This window comes from Tamandua tetradactyla, chromosome 1 (genome assembly GCF_023851605.1).
Source record: "Tamandua tetradactyla isolate mTamTet1 chromosome 1, mTamTet1.pri, whole genome shotgun sequence".
NCBI classification, from domain to species: domain Eukaryota; kingdom Metazoa; phylum Chordata; class Mammalia; order Pilosa; family Myrmecophagidae; genus Tamandua; species Tamandua tetradactyla.
In genome coordinates this window covers 192,788,653-192,804,837 of record NC_135327.1, presented here as the reverse complement: position 1 = coordinate 192,804,837, position 16,185 = coordinate 192,788,653, and the positions used below count along the sequence as shown (strand labels likewise).

The following is a 16,185-nucleotide window of genomic DNA, read 5'->3' as shown; positions in this document are numbered from 1 at the left end:
TATCACCAATTTTTAAAAACTGGGTCTCAGATATAACGCTAGTTAGGGAGAAAAAAAACAAAGAAAGATCAGCTTGAAGCAAGATGAGATGGAAGGAAGGGTATGTGAACCAAATGGAAAAGTCCCTGAAGGCAGCTAGGAAAAAATGGAATTCAACTGCAAGTCAGAGGCACTAACAAAAACCTTAGGAATTGCTTAACCAAGAAAAAACTGAAAAAGCCCCCTCCCCCCCAAACTAGAGGATCATATCAAAGAGAAAGCTCCTGAATGCCAATTAAGAGTAAGAAAGGAAGAGAGAGAAGACAGGATTGGAATCACTAAGTATTCCCCACAGAAAGCTGATGCAAAGAGAACATCCAAGAAAAACAATGGCAACCTGGGTACAAAAATTTGGAAAACAGTCATATGTTGTTATATCCCCTCCTTGGTTATATATATCATAAAATGATCTAATAAATAGACCTGGTTACACTTCCCAGTCTACTTTAACCTATTAATATATACGAATGGTGTTCACTCTGGAAACCACTAAGCTAGAAATGTAATGTTATCAGGAAACAATGTAAGAGAACTTTAAAGAAGAGAATTTTTAAAAGTAGTGCCTCTGGATGACCTAACCCCACTCCACAGGATGCAGACATGGAAGCACGGTACTAGGGGACCCTCCCTGACCTCACTCCATATATCTCTTCTGATTTGCATCCTTCTCACTACAATAAAACTGTGAAAGTATAGCAATATATATATATATATATATATATATATATATATATAGTGCCTCTAATTTTCAGTTGAGATGTTTTTAAAACTACAGGCAGCTTTATCCAAGGTATGGACAGAGGAGTGAAAATAAATAAATAAATAAACAAACAAACAAATAATGAAGGGCAATAAGGAATTAAGAAAAATGAATAGATTGCAATACTAGTTAGTGGTTAATGAGAAGGAAGGGTGAGAGGCATGGGATGTATGGGTTCTTTCTTTTTATGTCTTTTTCTGGAGTGATGCAAATGTCCTAAGAATGATCATAGTGATGAATACACAACTATGTGATGGTACTGTGAGTCACTGTATACTTTGGATGAACATAAGATGTGTAAAGATATCTAAACAAAAATTTTTTTTAAAAAAACACTACAGGCAGTTTAGACTTTTAAGGAAAAAGAAAAAGAATATGCAACATCTATGTACACACCAGTATTTTCCAGGTCTAAACAGCCTTCTAACACATGATACCACCATGACAAATGCTTTGATTTTGTCATTATTCCCCAATAGTAATGATGGATTAATGCTAATCTCTATGCTTTTTTAAAAATTAGATATTTCCTGTATTGGCACTGAGAGTTACTATTGTAGACAAAGAATAAAGTGAAGCACAAATAATTTCTAGACATTAAAACTTATACTTCTGTATTCATTAAGATCAGGGTCTCCAGCATCAAGGGATTGAGAAAACCCCTAGAATGAGCTGAGATTCAGCATCAGGGGATTGAGAAAACCTTCCCGACCAAAAGGGGGAAGAGTGAAATGAGATAAAATAAACTGTCAGTGGCTGAGAGATTCCAAAGAGTCAAGAGATTATCCTGGAGGTTATTCTTACGCATGAAATAGATATCACCTTGTTAGTCAAGATGTAATGGAGAGGTTTGAGAGAACTGCCTGAAAATGTAGAGCTGTGTTCCAGTAGCCATGTTTCTTGAAGATGATTGTATAATGATATAGCATTCACAATGTGACTGTGTGATTACGAAAACCTTTTGTCTGATGCTCCTTACCTTATCAACAGATGAGTAAAACATATGGAATAAAGATGAATAATGGGGGAACAAATGTTAAAATAAATTAAAATCTAAAATAAATTTAGATTGAAATGCTGGTGATCATGAGGGGGAGGGGTTGGGGTTTGGTATGTATGAATTTTTTTGTTTTCTTTTTATTTACTTTTCTGAATAGATGCAAGTGTTCCAAGAAATGATCATGATGATGAATACGCAACTATGTGATGATATTGTGAATTACTGATTATATATGTAGAGGGGAATGATCAAAAGTTAGGAATGCTTGCGTTTGGTGTTTTTTGGTATTTAAAAATAAAGAAATAAATAAAAAGATCAGGGTCACCAAGGCACTTCCTACACTATGCTGCAAAGAACACTAGCCTTCCACCAAAGACAGAACAAAAATGAACAAAAGGAATTTACCACATACCAAATCCCTACCTTAAGACACACGATTTTTCTCATTCTATGATTTTAAAATCAGCATGCATTCTACAAAGCAAAATATGTACTTCAATGTGATGGTGGGGTTTTCATTTTTTCAAAACTATTATTAAATTAAGGAAGCACCTTATAATCAATGACTTTTTTTTTAATCAATGAGATAAAATAAAGTATCTCCTTAGTAAGCAGAAATGTACATTAACATATTAAGGGTCTTTCAATATGCACCCCATCATTTTCTAAACTTATTTACTTATGGAGCTTTCCTCTCACTTACTTTACATGTCATAGAACACAGATGGACAAGCTTTGGCAAATAAATGAAAAGCCTAAAGATATAGTAACAAATGGATGGCAAAGCAAAGTCCATTTAAACAAATAAAACCTCCATCCATGTGACCCAGCAACCCTACTTCTATGTACACACAGAACTGAAAACAGGGACTCAAATACCTGCACACCAACATGCACAGTGGTATTATTCACAATACCTCAAATGTTCAACAGATAAATGGATAAACAAAATGTGGTACAGACATGCAATGGGTTATTATTCAGCCATAAAAAGGAATGAAGTTCTGATACATGCTACAACATGGATGAATCTTGAAAACATGCTGAGTGAAATAAGCTAGACACAAAAGGACAAATACGTTCTGATTTCACTGATATGAAAGATCCCAAAGAAGCAAATTCATAGAAGTTACCAGGGGCTAAGGGAGGAGAGTAATGGGAGAATATATTGCTTAACAGGTTCAGCGTTTCTATTTGGGACAATGAAGTTTTAGAAATAGATAATGATAATTGGAGCATGACATTGTAAATGTAATTAATGCCACTGAATCATAACTTTTTCAAAAATGGTTAAAATGGAAAATTTTGTTATATTTTACAACAATAAAATTTGTTTTAAATACAACCAACTTTATTATAAAGTAAAAAAAAAAAAAAAAAAAAGATGATATGCATGATACAGATAGTTCACCTGGAATGGCCTAGCTAAACTAGAGGATAAAAAAATACCCTGCACAGCATAAAGTCACCTACACACAGAACATTCACAAAACTAGCAATGCATAGCTAACTCCAGGCAAAATTATTTTTCTTCAGCATCCCTTAAGCCTTGTCTTTTTGTCCCTAGTTATTTTAACTATCTCTTCTCATATCAGGTGCCCCATTATCCTTTCAGCAACATATCAAACAGGAGACACTCTGATTTCAGCATTCACTCTGATGGTTGACTAGTAATACATTCCTGTATTACATTTCAAAGTACACACTCAACCAGGAAAGTAGATTTCTGTCCAAAGTAAGGAACTCCCAAGGAGGAGGAAGCTGAGGGGGAGCAGCTACAAAGTCACAAAATGTGTTCAGCATAGCCTTTGGCAGATACTAAGTGCTGAATAAATAATGGTATTATTACATGTAAGATGAACCTGAAAGTAAATCTTTTTAAATATTTATACTCTGTTAAATGGTAAAAATCAGAAAAAAGCATTCACAGACTCTTTTCTTCTACACTCTCCACCAAACCAAATGCCTCCTAGTTCAGAAAACTAAACTGGGAAGGGGGAAGGAGGAAAGCCACTGGCGAAGACTTCCAATCTATTCCTGGGACTTCATTTGGGACTAGCATCTATGGTCCATGGTTAATCAACTTCATTCAGAAGATTTAAAATCTTCCCTACTGATCTAATCAGCCTGACTCCATTCCACAGTAAGGGAGGTCCAAGCCCTCTCTGCCCATTTTTCCCACATAAGCCTTTGCTTATCAGGCACTTTACTATTTTAGCTCATATTTAATTAATATACATAGCAAATGCATTTTTTCTGGCATTAAGTGACACATTTCTGTGCATCTATTTTCTCTTAATTCCAATAGTATTCCTAAATGTGCCACTTAAATTTCTTAAATAATTGATAATTGCCTATTTTTTAAGCTGTAGCACAAACTATTTCAAAAGAATTTATTTTTTCCTAATTTCTAACAAATTCATATTTCCAAGCATAATTAAATTAGGCTTAAAACAGCAATTTAAAAATGTTTCTACTATCAACTAGGGGTTATGAATTAGCAAGAGACTAAGATCCCTACTTTCAAGTTCACAGTATCACTAAGAAAAACAAATTCCACACTGAAGACAAAAAGCATCAGTAAATAATCCAGTATTATAGTAAAATAAAACAGTAAATCAGTTTTAAGAGATTAAGACAGTTTCAAGGAAGGCATAAAACTAGAGGGAACCTGAAATATTTGAAGGATTAAGATAAAGGGGAAATAATGGGACGATAAAACCAGCAAAGGAGAAACCTGACTGGAAATAAAGTCCACCAAAGTCAGATTTGAAGACCTTAATGTGTCAACATGTACAGAAAGGGGCTTGTTCATGAAGCAAATACCAAACTTATTTAAGCATTACTAAGTGGAAATATCTTTATTAGTAGTTTCACAGCTTCTATTGTCTTTATAAATTAATTCACAGTATTATAAATGCATGAATGATGTTAAGAGAATCACAACTGACATTCTGGTTTTCTATCTTTTCTTTTAAATACATACACACACATATAAAAAATTTACAATATTACATACACTCTTTTGTAGCATGACTGTCATTTGAACTCCTGAATAATCATTAAATATTCCAGAAATGCAAAGATTTAAATAAACAATGATGAAAGAATCATCCATAATAAAAGAAAATCACAGAAAACAAAAGGCATTTATTAAATAATAGCATATCTGTGGAATATTAATCATGTTTTATTAAACTAAATCCTTAGAAATAGATTAGCTATTTCAAACTGCATACAGAAATGTAAGTTTCTGTTACATATTTGCCTCCACAAAAATCATATTAAATTACACTCTTTTTAGCACAATATTATGAGTTGGCCCATTTCTCCATACCTTTGCCAGGAGCAGTTCATTTTTTAAACTGGGCCAAATAATATTTTTAAAATATTTTTAATTGATAAATCTTAACAGACAAACATTCTTAACATACAAACATTCCATACATGATGTATAATCAATGGCTCACAATATCATCACACAGTTGTGTACTCATCACCATAATCATTTTTAGAACATCTGCGTCACTCCAAAAAAAGAAATAAGGAAAAAAGAAAACTCATACATACCATACCTCCTACCCCACCCACTCACTGATCACTAGTATTTTCATCTACCTAATTCATTTTAAACCTTGTCCCCCCCAATACTGCTTATTTTTTATCCATAGTTTTTATACACCTGTCTATACCCTAGATAACAGGAGCAGCAGAATAAGGTTTTCACAATCACACAGTCACACTGTATGTCATATCATTATACAATCATCTTCAAGAAACAAATCTACTGGAACACAGCTGTACAATTTCAGGTACTTCCCTCTAGCCACTCCATTATATCTTGGATAACAAGGTGATATCTACTCAATGCGTAAGAATAACCTCCAGGATAACCTCTCAACTCTGTTTAGAATCTCACAGCCATTGACACTTTGTTTCATTTCACTCTTCTCCTTTTTGGTCCAGAATGTTTTCTCGACCAAAGGATCAAGGGATGCTGAGACTCAGCTCATTCTAGGATTTCTGTCCCATGTTGCCAGGAAGGTCCATGCCCCTGGGACTCATGTCCCATGTAGACAGGGGGCGAGTGGTGAGTTTGCTTGTTGTATTGGCTGGAGACAGAGGCCACATCTGAGCAACAAAAGAGGTTCTCTTGGGGGTGACTCTTAGGCAAAGTAGGCTTGACCTATCCTTTGTGGGGTTGTTATGAACAAACCCCAAGACTAGGGGCTCAGCCTATAGCTTTGGTTGTCCGCACTGCTTGTGAGAATATCAAGAATTCAACTTGGGGAGGTTGAATTTTCCCCCATTCTCACCATTCCCCAAAGGGGACTTTCCAAATATTTTTCCACTCACTGATCGAATCACTCTAGGATTCATCAGGGCATCACTCTGGACAAACCAATAAAATCTAATGTCCCACCCAAGATACACCATAAACTAAAAAGGGATATCTATATTATGCATAAAAATAATCTCCAGGATAACCTCTTGATTCTGAAATCTCTCAGCCCACTGACATTATTCTGTCTCATTTCTCTCTTCCCCATCTTGATGAAGACGATTTTCTCAATCCCCTGATGCTGGGTCCCAGCTCATTCTGGGCATTCTGTCCCATGCTGCCAGGGAAATTTATATCCCTGGGAGTTATGCTCCACATAAGTGGGGAGAGCAGTGAGTTCACTAGCCATGTCGGCTTAGAGAGAGAGAGTCTCGAGACCACATCTAAGCCACAAAAGAGGTTCTCTGGGGATGACTCTTAGGCCTAATTTTAAGTTGGCTTAGCCTATCCCCTTTGCAGGAGTAAGTTTCACAGGAGTGAATCTGAGGATCGAGGACTCGGCCTATTGATTTGGTTGTCCCCACTGCTTGCAGAATATCAGAAATTCTCCAAATAGGGAAGTTGAGTATTTCCTCCTTTCTCCCCAGTGCCCCAAGGGGACCTTGCAAATATTTCTTTATTCACTACCCACATTACTCTGGGATATATCAGGGTATCATACTAACCTGGACAAACCAACAGCATCTCACGCCTTATTCAAGATTCCCTGTACTTATGGTGTTCAACTAAACTAACCATACAAGTGAAATTAGGAAATGCACTACCCAAAATTCAAATTTTGCACCAGATAAACATCTCTCCCCTTGGTCTCACACAGAAGCTGAAGTTTTAAAATATGGACGATACCATCCTTTACCTTGTATTCTAATTTACCTTAGTCCTATCCAGATGAGCTTCATTCATCTCTCTACTTGAAGTAAGATCTCATTTTCAACTTTTTTAACAGTTCCTGTATGGGGTACTGCTGCAGCTTCAGAGCTCTAATTCTGAGTCTCAGGTGTCACATAAATACCCAAAGTTTATAGGAACAACTAGGTTATAGAGAAACGTCCCCAAAATATTTTCTGATTACTATCTTAACTGATTTTAATTTCTGAGAATACTGCTAGTGAGACTGAAAATCTCATATGTTTACTACTCCTTCTCTTATAAATGACCAGTTTGCCTGCTTTTCCATGGGCGTAAGGGTGGGGAGGGACCTCTTTTTCTTATTGGTTTATAAACCTCTTTTTGACAAAGAAATTAAATTTGCTTTTAAGTTACAAAATTTTTCTGTCTGCCATTTGCCTTTTAACTGTTTGTGGAATTCTAACAGATAAAGTAGTGAAACCAATCTTTTCCTTCACAGTTTTTACTTTTGGTGTTATGCTTAGAGAAGCTTTCTCCAACCTGCGATTTGATGTTCATTTGTATTATTTTTTGGTTCTTAAAATTTTTCTTGAAAAACATTTTAAAGCACCTAAGTTCACCACTCTAAAATAACAACCATTTTTACTACTTTAAATATGTCACCAATGCATACACACTTTGTATATATATTTTTTAAATGACAACAACCATTTTATACCATGTTTTCAAGTACTTTCTGACATAAGCCTTTACAAAATTTTTTTTTAATTTATCAGACTTTAAAAGGTGCTACAAATTTTTGCAATGCTGAGTATAATATCACACCCAATTTAACAATAGCCTCAAAGGTCCAGTATCATTCGTTTCTATTTGATCAGTGCCCAATTACTCTCTCTTCAATGTACCACCAGTTATTAAAGCACCAGGAGAAATAAGCTCATCCTTAGTAGCTAACTATACTGCTGCATAATGAACTCTGTAATAATTATCAATTATGTATCAAATATCAATCCTTGAAGCATTTGCATTTTATTCTCTTTTCACTTCTTCCACCTTCATATAAATCAAACACTTAGAGCACACTTGGTTAAAAGCTCAAGCTCAAGTTACTCTGCCTAGTTCTATCTCAGATTTCACCACTTTACAAGCCCTACGACTTAAACCACTGGAAGCCTCAGTTTCTGTATCTATATTCTAGAAGATGGATTAAATAATAGTACCTACACTTCACAGTGCTTTTTTAAGATTTGAAGTGGAAGGATGTACAGGAAGTGCTTAGTTCAGTAGATGGCACAGAGTAAGCGTTAAATGAATGTTAAAGTGAGCAGTGTGCAAGTACTGGGGTTAAATCCATATCACACGGCTCCTGCCCTAAAGGTGAGCCTGTTGGCAGAAACAATCAATTAAAATTAAAATATTAAATGCTATAAATTAATGGAGTCAGAAAGTAAATTAGAGGTTGTTCTAGTTTGCAAGCTGCCAGAATGCGATATCCCAGAAACAGAATGGCTTTTGAAAGGAGGAATTTATTAAGTTGCAAGTTTACAGTTCTAAACTCATGATAATGGCCAAATTAAAGCAAGGCTATAGAAATGGTGTATTCCTTCTTCATCCCCAAAAGTTTCTGGCTGCATGGGCTCTTGTGGCTCTGCTGAGGCTCTCAAGCTCTCTCCAAAATGCTTCCTCTTTTAAAGGATTCCAATAAACTAATCAAGACCCACCTGGAATGTGTGAAGTCACACCTCTGCCTAATCACATCTCTGGAGATAATCTAATCATGTTTCCAACCTACAGTACTGAATAGGGATTAAAAGAAACAGCTGCCTCCGCAAAATGGATCAGATTAAAACATGGGTTTTCTAGGGTACATAATCCTTTCAAACCCACACTGAGGTTACCAGGCTTGGTGGAAGATATGGGGAGTTACTGCTTAATAGGAAGAGTTTCTGCTTGGGTATCAAAAGTCTGTGCTAGTGGATAGTGGTGACAGTAGGACACACTGTAATGTAATTAATATTACTTAAGTGTACCCTGAAAAATGGTTGAAATAGGACAATTTGTGTTATATATGTTAACACGCAAAAGTTAAGGGCTGTTAGTAACATTGGCAGGGCATCATGGGAACCTAAAGAAGGGCTCCTAAATTAGGTAAGGCCAACTCTCCCGACATGGAACTACAAGAACTGGGTCTTTTTTAAAAAAACGGGAGTCTGATAGACTATTTTGGACATTATTCATGATGTCCAATGAAAGGAGGTGGCCAAAGGATACACTGATTGAGAAGTAGAATGGCAAACTATGGTGTATACATATGATGGAATATTGTGCAGCTACAGAAAGGAATGATGTTGTGAGGCATGCAACAGGGTGAATGAATCTTTGGGACTTAAGCAGTGCAAAACAAGCCAGAAACAAAAGAACAAATACTGTATGGTCTCTTTTAGAAAATACATATAAGAAAACGGGAGCTTAGATTGTAAATTCTTATAGCAGTCACATTTAGTCCAGCGCTTTTAATGTTATTCCTAGATTTTGAGATGCTGTGCTGTGTATGTAAAACCTGGTATCTCCCTGGAACTTTAGCTGCCTGTGTGACACCGAAGACTCAGAATTGGAGTTTTGCAGCTCTGAAAGTCAGCATTGCTACATACAACAACCGTTAAAGAAACTGAAAAAGAGATCAGGCTTCAATTAGAGATAAGAATGAAGCTGACTGGGTCAGGACTAAAGTGAATCAGAATACAGGGATAAGGATGACAGTGTCTGTATTTTAGAATTTCACCCAACTGTACGAGACCAAAGGAAGAAAGGCTTATTTTATCTAAGACCTAAAATTTTCCGGAGCATATAATCTAACTTTAATCTGTCTGGATAGCTAGCTCATTTAAACAACTCAAACACAGAGAGCCCAGAACAAGAATGAGGGCTTGTATTTCTGTATAGCGTAAGGTAAAACTCGGATATATCTCAGAGTAAGTTGGGTGGTTATTTAAAAAGTGTTGGCAAAGTCTTTTGAGGGACAGGAGAAAAAATATGGCACTATTAGCTTTATCACCAGGGAAACCCCTGATACTGTCTCAAACATCAGGGACTTCCAAGTTAATAGGCCAAGCCCTTGATCTTGACGCTTGCTTTTATGAAGCTTATTTCCATAGCAGATAACTTAAGCCTACCTATAGTTATGCCTAAGAGTAACTTTCAGGAAACCCCTTTTGTTGCTCAGATATGGCCTCTTTCTAAGCCCAACTTTGCAAATAAAATCATTACACTCCCCACAACTTGGGACATGACATCCAGGAGTGAAAGTCTCCCTGGCAACAGGGGACATGACTCTCAGGGTTAAGCCTGGCCCTGGCACCACGGGATCAACAATGCCTCCCTAACCAAAAAGGGGAAAAGAAACGTAACAAAGTAAGGCACAAGGGGCTAAGAGAGTTCAAACAGAGTAGAAAGACTATTCTGGAGGCTACTATTAGGTTAGCCTCAGCTAGATACTGCTAATTATCAGGGTTCACCAAACCCCAACCAAAACCTTTCCTGTCAATCCTCAAGAACACCTAGGGCTTTATCTGAGTTTTTTCAAAAGTTTCACACACTAAGATTACCTTCCAGAAACTACAACCTCTAGATGGGAACAATAACCCTAATCCATACCAAATCCTGAAATCTGTTCTAGAACTACTTGTTGCAATGTTTCTTTGAAATTTATTGCTTTTTTGTATATATGTTATATTTCATAATCAAAAGTTTTTTTAAAAAAGGATACCATTTATAAATTTCTTGAACTTGATAGCTTTATTTAAGGTGGTTACATAGTGAGTGTCCTTTTCCTCAGGAAATATGTCTGGAAGTGTTAAGTGTTAGAGGAGCATGATATATGCAATGTATTCTCAAATGTTTACATAATAGGTAGACAAATGATAGGTAATAGAAAGAATGAAAAATATAGTAATAAATGTGGCAAAAAAGGTCAAGAACTGTTAAGTCTGGGGTGAAGGGGTGTATTTGAGTTCTATTGTTTGCAACTTTCCTGTAAGTTTGATGTTATTTCAAAATAAAAGGTTAAAAAGGAAAAAAAAAAAAACAGAAGTTTTCCAGGTGAGAGGAAAAGGGAAAAGAAAAAAGAAATAATGTTCTAGGCAGAAGGGAAATCATGAGCAAAAGCAGAGGAAAGGAGAGCAAGGAAAATTCTGGGTCCTGGAAATGCAATAATACTGAAGCATGCAATGGAAACCAGGGAAACAACTGTGCTTTCTTGATCCAAGTTTCTCCACAAGGGAAAAACTTTAAATGACTATGAATCTTAGGCTTCACAACTCTGCTTTTCAAACATGAATAAGATGCATCATGCTTTATAAGGCAGCTTTTCAAAACGCTGTTAAAGTTAGAAGCTATGACACTCTTACGGAATCTACACAGTCTGAGGACCTAATCTTAAACAGTGTCAAGTAAAAACATCTCATTTTACAAACGAGGAAAATAGGCCTAGAGAAGTTAAGTTCAGACTAGACCCCATGTCTTCTTAGGAGCCGAACATTCTATCCCTAAGTAAAAATGAATGAATAAATAACACGTATACAGTTCTTGTAAGAAGCTAAATATTTCCATGTCTCTGTGTGAATAAAATTTGAAAATCATTCAATGTCATAATTCTGTGTATAGTATGTAATGTACATAATGTAAGCAGGGAAATTAAAATCCTCAGTAAAAGAACTTAGGGGTTTTATCCAAACTTTATACTTTTTCAATATTCACTTGTTTTGAAAAGTAAACATAAGAAACACAATTATTAATAAACTACCATATATTAAAAACAACGTCAAAAAAGGTGAACTGAGAATTGTTCCTTAAAATGGTTACTCTTTTTTCCAGACATACCTAAAAGACAAATTCAAATTTAAACCAATAGTACCAAAAATACACATGAATACAGATGAAGCCTTAATTTCAGAGGGTAAAAAACTCCCATAGCTTTGGGACTTATGAAGGAGTAAAGAAGAAAAATACAAGCACATTCATAAGTTTTGAGGCCCTAATTGTTTTAATTTGAGGAATGGCAAGAAACAATAATTTCTCAATATAAAGACTATGGGATATTCATTTTAATCCAAACTAAAAGGCACACTATGCCTGCTGGACATACTGGAAGTGAATTCCTGATAAAAGACCCTCATGAGGTTAGAACGTTCTCTCCCATAAGGCTCTAGTAACCCCACTGGGTTTTCGTCACGTTTCCAACAGAGAAGAGCTCAACTACCAACCACTTAATTTCAAAGGCAAGGCTGAGGTATTTAAGCTGGGGGGGGGAGGGGAGGAGACCTCAATCTTGTTTCAAAAAAACAAACACAAAAATATAAATTCCTCATTTTAAAACCAGTTATGGTAGAAACAAAACTAAATCAAGTTTCACAAATTGTTTTCTTAACACTTCCCCAGATTTCCATAATTTAGGGAAAGCTGGGCATATATCTATTGGGACACTGTACTAGAAACTGGGGGGGGGGGGGGGTCGGAGGGTAGGAAAAGGAGAGTGGAAAATAAAAGAAATGATAAAAGCAACAAATCTTACTCTCAAGAAGCTACTACTAATAATAAAGTTTGCCTTCTTAACCAGTGTAAAGGCAGAGACTTAGTTTTCTACAGCCAAAACCAAGGTCAGTGATCAAACAATGGGTATAAATTAGAATTATTCCCTGCAAAATCATTTATTCAAAGAACTGAGGTACAGGACCAAGTTCTGTGCAAAGGATGCAAAAATAAATACTCCATGCCTTCAAGGAATTCATAGACTGAAAAGTATTGGTGATAATTGACTAAATCAAGACTATGTTAATTATCACTAAGAGATATAGACTAATGAGCTTTAATCTAAGGAAATAGGTGCAGAACTGACTTACTCATTCATCTCAGTCTTCTGATATGCTAAGCATTAGGAATGGGGAGCATGACTACAAGCTGAGAGCATGTGGTTCTGGGAGAGAAAGACTGGGTTTTTAAAATTGGTGAACAAATCCTAGTATAAAGTTTTGGGTTTGCTTGTTTTTTTGTTGTTGTTGTTTGTTTTGGCAAAATAGTTTTTAAAAAGACGATGCTGGTGATGAAAAATAGTTTAACATTTTTAGAAAGTGATTTTTTTTTTTACTCTGAATGTAAACATTTTTAGAAAGTTTGGGCCACCTCTATCAAGTTAATGGGCACTCTTGTGAAACCTCCAAAAATGGGCATAGTAGAGTTAAAGTAAGCCGGTCTTGTGTTTGCATGCTTCGGAATCTGAAATGTGCTGCAACTATTTCTACTTAACATGGAAAGCAACAAACAGACCTTTCAGATAAAAAAAAATCTCCTAATATACAGGAACCTTTTTTTAGTTTCACACCCAAATTTTTAAACAAAAACTGCTGGTTTTGCTTTTTCAGCAAAACCATACATTTTACTACACAATACATAAACTCTCCAGGGTTTCAGAAAATCAGGTAGAGAGTGGTCACAAAACGAAGTGTTAAATTAAAAACTACATTTACATTTTTTTTAATTTAGCGGAGGGTTAAACGTTTAAGTCACAGAAGCGCATGGCTGAAAGTAAAAATGAAATTTAGCTGACACTCCAATAAGTTCATTTCAATAATGTGAACACTTACTCCACTCATAATTGACTATTTGAATGCCACTACAGGAAAAAGCAATTACAAAGAGCAAATAAATACTTAAACAAGTTGACTGCAATTCAATATTTGCACATTTACCACCACTACGAACTAAAAGCAACAGACCGACCCAACCTCAAAAGAATCCAAGTTTTGGCAGAGAACTAGTTACGATGAGAAAACCCTTACTTTGGGGACTAACCTCAAAAAAAATTTGAGAGAGCACTACTCTCTTTAAATTATGCCTGCATTACACAGGTGGCAGCAAGATAGGACTTTCGGGCCTTGGGAATAAATACATACAACTCTCGAGGCTCGGGACCCCAATTCCACACAGCTTCAGCCGAGCGCCCCCCGTTTACCTCCGGGGCCACTCGCCGCGCGCTTCCGCGCGGCGCCGGGGACGCGCCGAGGCTGCAACGCAGGGCCCGGTTGGACTCTTCAGCGTACCGCGAGCGCCGAGAAGCTCCGTCCGGTTCCGCGGCCGCATTCGCATCCCCGTGCGCCCGGCAAGCGCGGTGCCCCCTCCCCCATCCCACTCCCCGCAAGAGAATGGAGCAAATGAGCCATTATTACCCAATAATAGCAACCTCAACCACTCGCAACAATGAAGGCTGGGAACCCTAGAGCCCCGGCGGTGGACAGGGAACCGGAAAGCAAAAGGGCCCTATTTCGCAGCTCTGCTGCTTCCCCGGACAGCCTCTCTGAGCGCAGACGAGTACTTACTTAAGAGCACGAGTAAAGGGTGAAAGTGCAGCATGGGGCAGAAGAGTGATCCAGGAAGGGGACAAGGAAGAAAAGGCAGAAGTCGGAGGGGCTCACGTGGAGACGGGGAGTCACGCAGGGGTTGCCTGCACGAGGGGAGGCGAAGCACCAGACTCCCGAGTAGCCAGGGACCAGTCGCCGCACCTACCTCTCCTACCGCGGCTGGAAAGAGGTCGGCGCGTCAAGGCCGCCTCCTTCAGGCGCGATGAATCGGGCTTTTTCCCAGTGCGTAGGTCCAGGCCTGGCCGCGCAGAGCGCCTCCGGGGCCGCGGCTCGGCCAGGCCCGGGCCAGCCGGAGTGACTCAGGGCTGGAGTCTCTGTTCGCTCCCTCCCCACCCCTCGCGTCCTCAGTCTGCCAGACCCCCAGCCCCGGCTACCATTCCGTCCCGCCGTGGGCTCAGGCCTCGCCCGACGCCTGGGCTCGGCCGCCGCGGCCCCAGTCACTGCGACACCGCGGCTCGAGCCCGGGCCTGCGCCGCCGCCAGTGCTTCCCCTCGGCCCCGCCTGCCGAACCCGCCGCCAACACTCACCCGCATTGCCCCCGGTGTTTTACAGGCTCCGGCAACGTCTTCACCTCCTCGCTGGGCCCGGGGTCCGATTAAATCCCCGTCCCGCCAAGGTCTGGCTGCGTCCCTCAGCCACAGGGGCCGCCCCGCCTGGAGCTGCGTGCGACACCCGCTCCCTCCTCCTTCTCCTCCTCCCCTGCCCGCCGGTCCGTCCCTCCTCCTGCCGCTGCCGCCGTCGCGGCTGCCGCTAGCACCACGCAACCTCCGCCCTCTCGCCTTTACTCCCTCGGCTCCCCGCCCTCCCCGCCTCACCGGCTTAGGCTACCGGGTGGGAGAAGCTGTTGGGGGAGGGCCGAAACGCTCCGCCATCGGCGTCCGGGATGGGGGAGCTGGGAAACCGCCGCCGCCATCTCCCCACAAGCGGGAGGCGCGGGAGGGGCCCGGAAACGTCCAACTCGTCCTGGTCCTTTCCCCTCAGAGCCTCAGATAGAGGGTCACTGCCTCCAAGAGTCAAACCCCCCTCCCCCAATCTGCAGAGGCCCCGCTCGCATTAGTTATTTCTACCTGAAAGCCCATTGCCTTTTCTGCGTGAACACGCGTCGCCATCCCCAGCCGAGCGCACGGGATCCTCCTCCAGGTTTTACGGACTCCCTCTCCTTAGGGCGGCCTCTAAAGAACTGCGTTCCCGCCACTTCATACCTAACGAGGAGGGTTAACCTTTATAAGTTGGTGGCACTAGCCTCTGGAGAAACTGCCCTCAAAGCACCCTGAAGGAGAGGATGTTGCACCTCCTCCTGCCCCCTCTCCTGTGTGCAGTGTACACACAACAGACACACACACACACCCCGTAAGCTAACACGGAACACAACTACACCCAGTTACTAATGCCTCGTCGGACAGGGAGATAAACCAAAAGTAATATCCCCGACTGGCTGATAAGAAAGCCCAGGATGGGAAAGTGGCCCTGAAAATCAGGTGCAGACTTTAGAGTAAAATGTTGTAGATTCTCTACCCTTTACACCTGCAGGCTTTAGGAATAAGTATCTGGAAACCTGAGATTATCACCATCTCTTAAAGTGTTTAAAAAAATAAAATCCAACTAGGCTCCCCTTATCAAATCCTTTAACTAACTCATTTTGGGCAAATTTTGGCAATGATTCATTTATCCTTGTAAAGATGAACCAAGAATAGATAATTTAAGAATTTGGTATGAGATGTGACTAAAATAGTTTTAACTGAAGTCTGAAGTAGTTAGACCCATTAATTTGAAAATTAACCGG

At 39.2% G+C, this 16,185-nt stretch overlaps 1 protein-coding gene across 18 annotated transcripts in view; it reads right to left on the bottom strand.

Annotated features, from left to right (window-relative positions):
- CUL1 (cullin 1) overlaps positions 1-15,733 on the bottom strand; it is a 143,693-nt gene extending 127,960 nt beyond the window's left edge. For 4 of the 18 annotated variants that reach the window (XM_077148709.1, XM_077148734.1, XM_077148718.1 and 1 more), the window contains exon 1: positions 15,470-15,732. The gene's annotated coding sequence lies outside the window, so the exon portion shown is untranslated. The other 14 variants (XM_077148724.1, XM_077148780.1, XM_077148752.1 and 11 more) reach the window with 10 other exon arrangements.
- Positions 15,734-16,185: the final 452 nt, after the last annotated feature.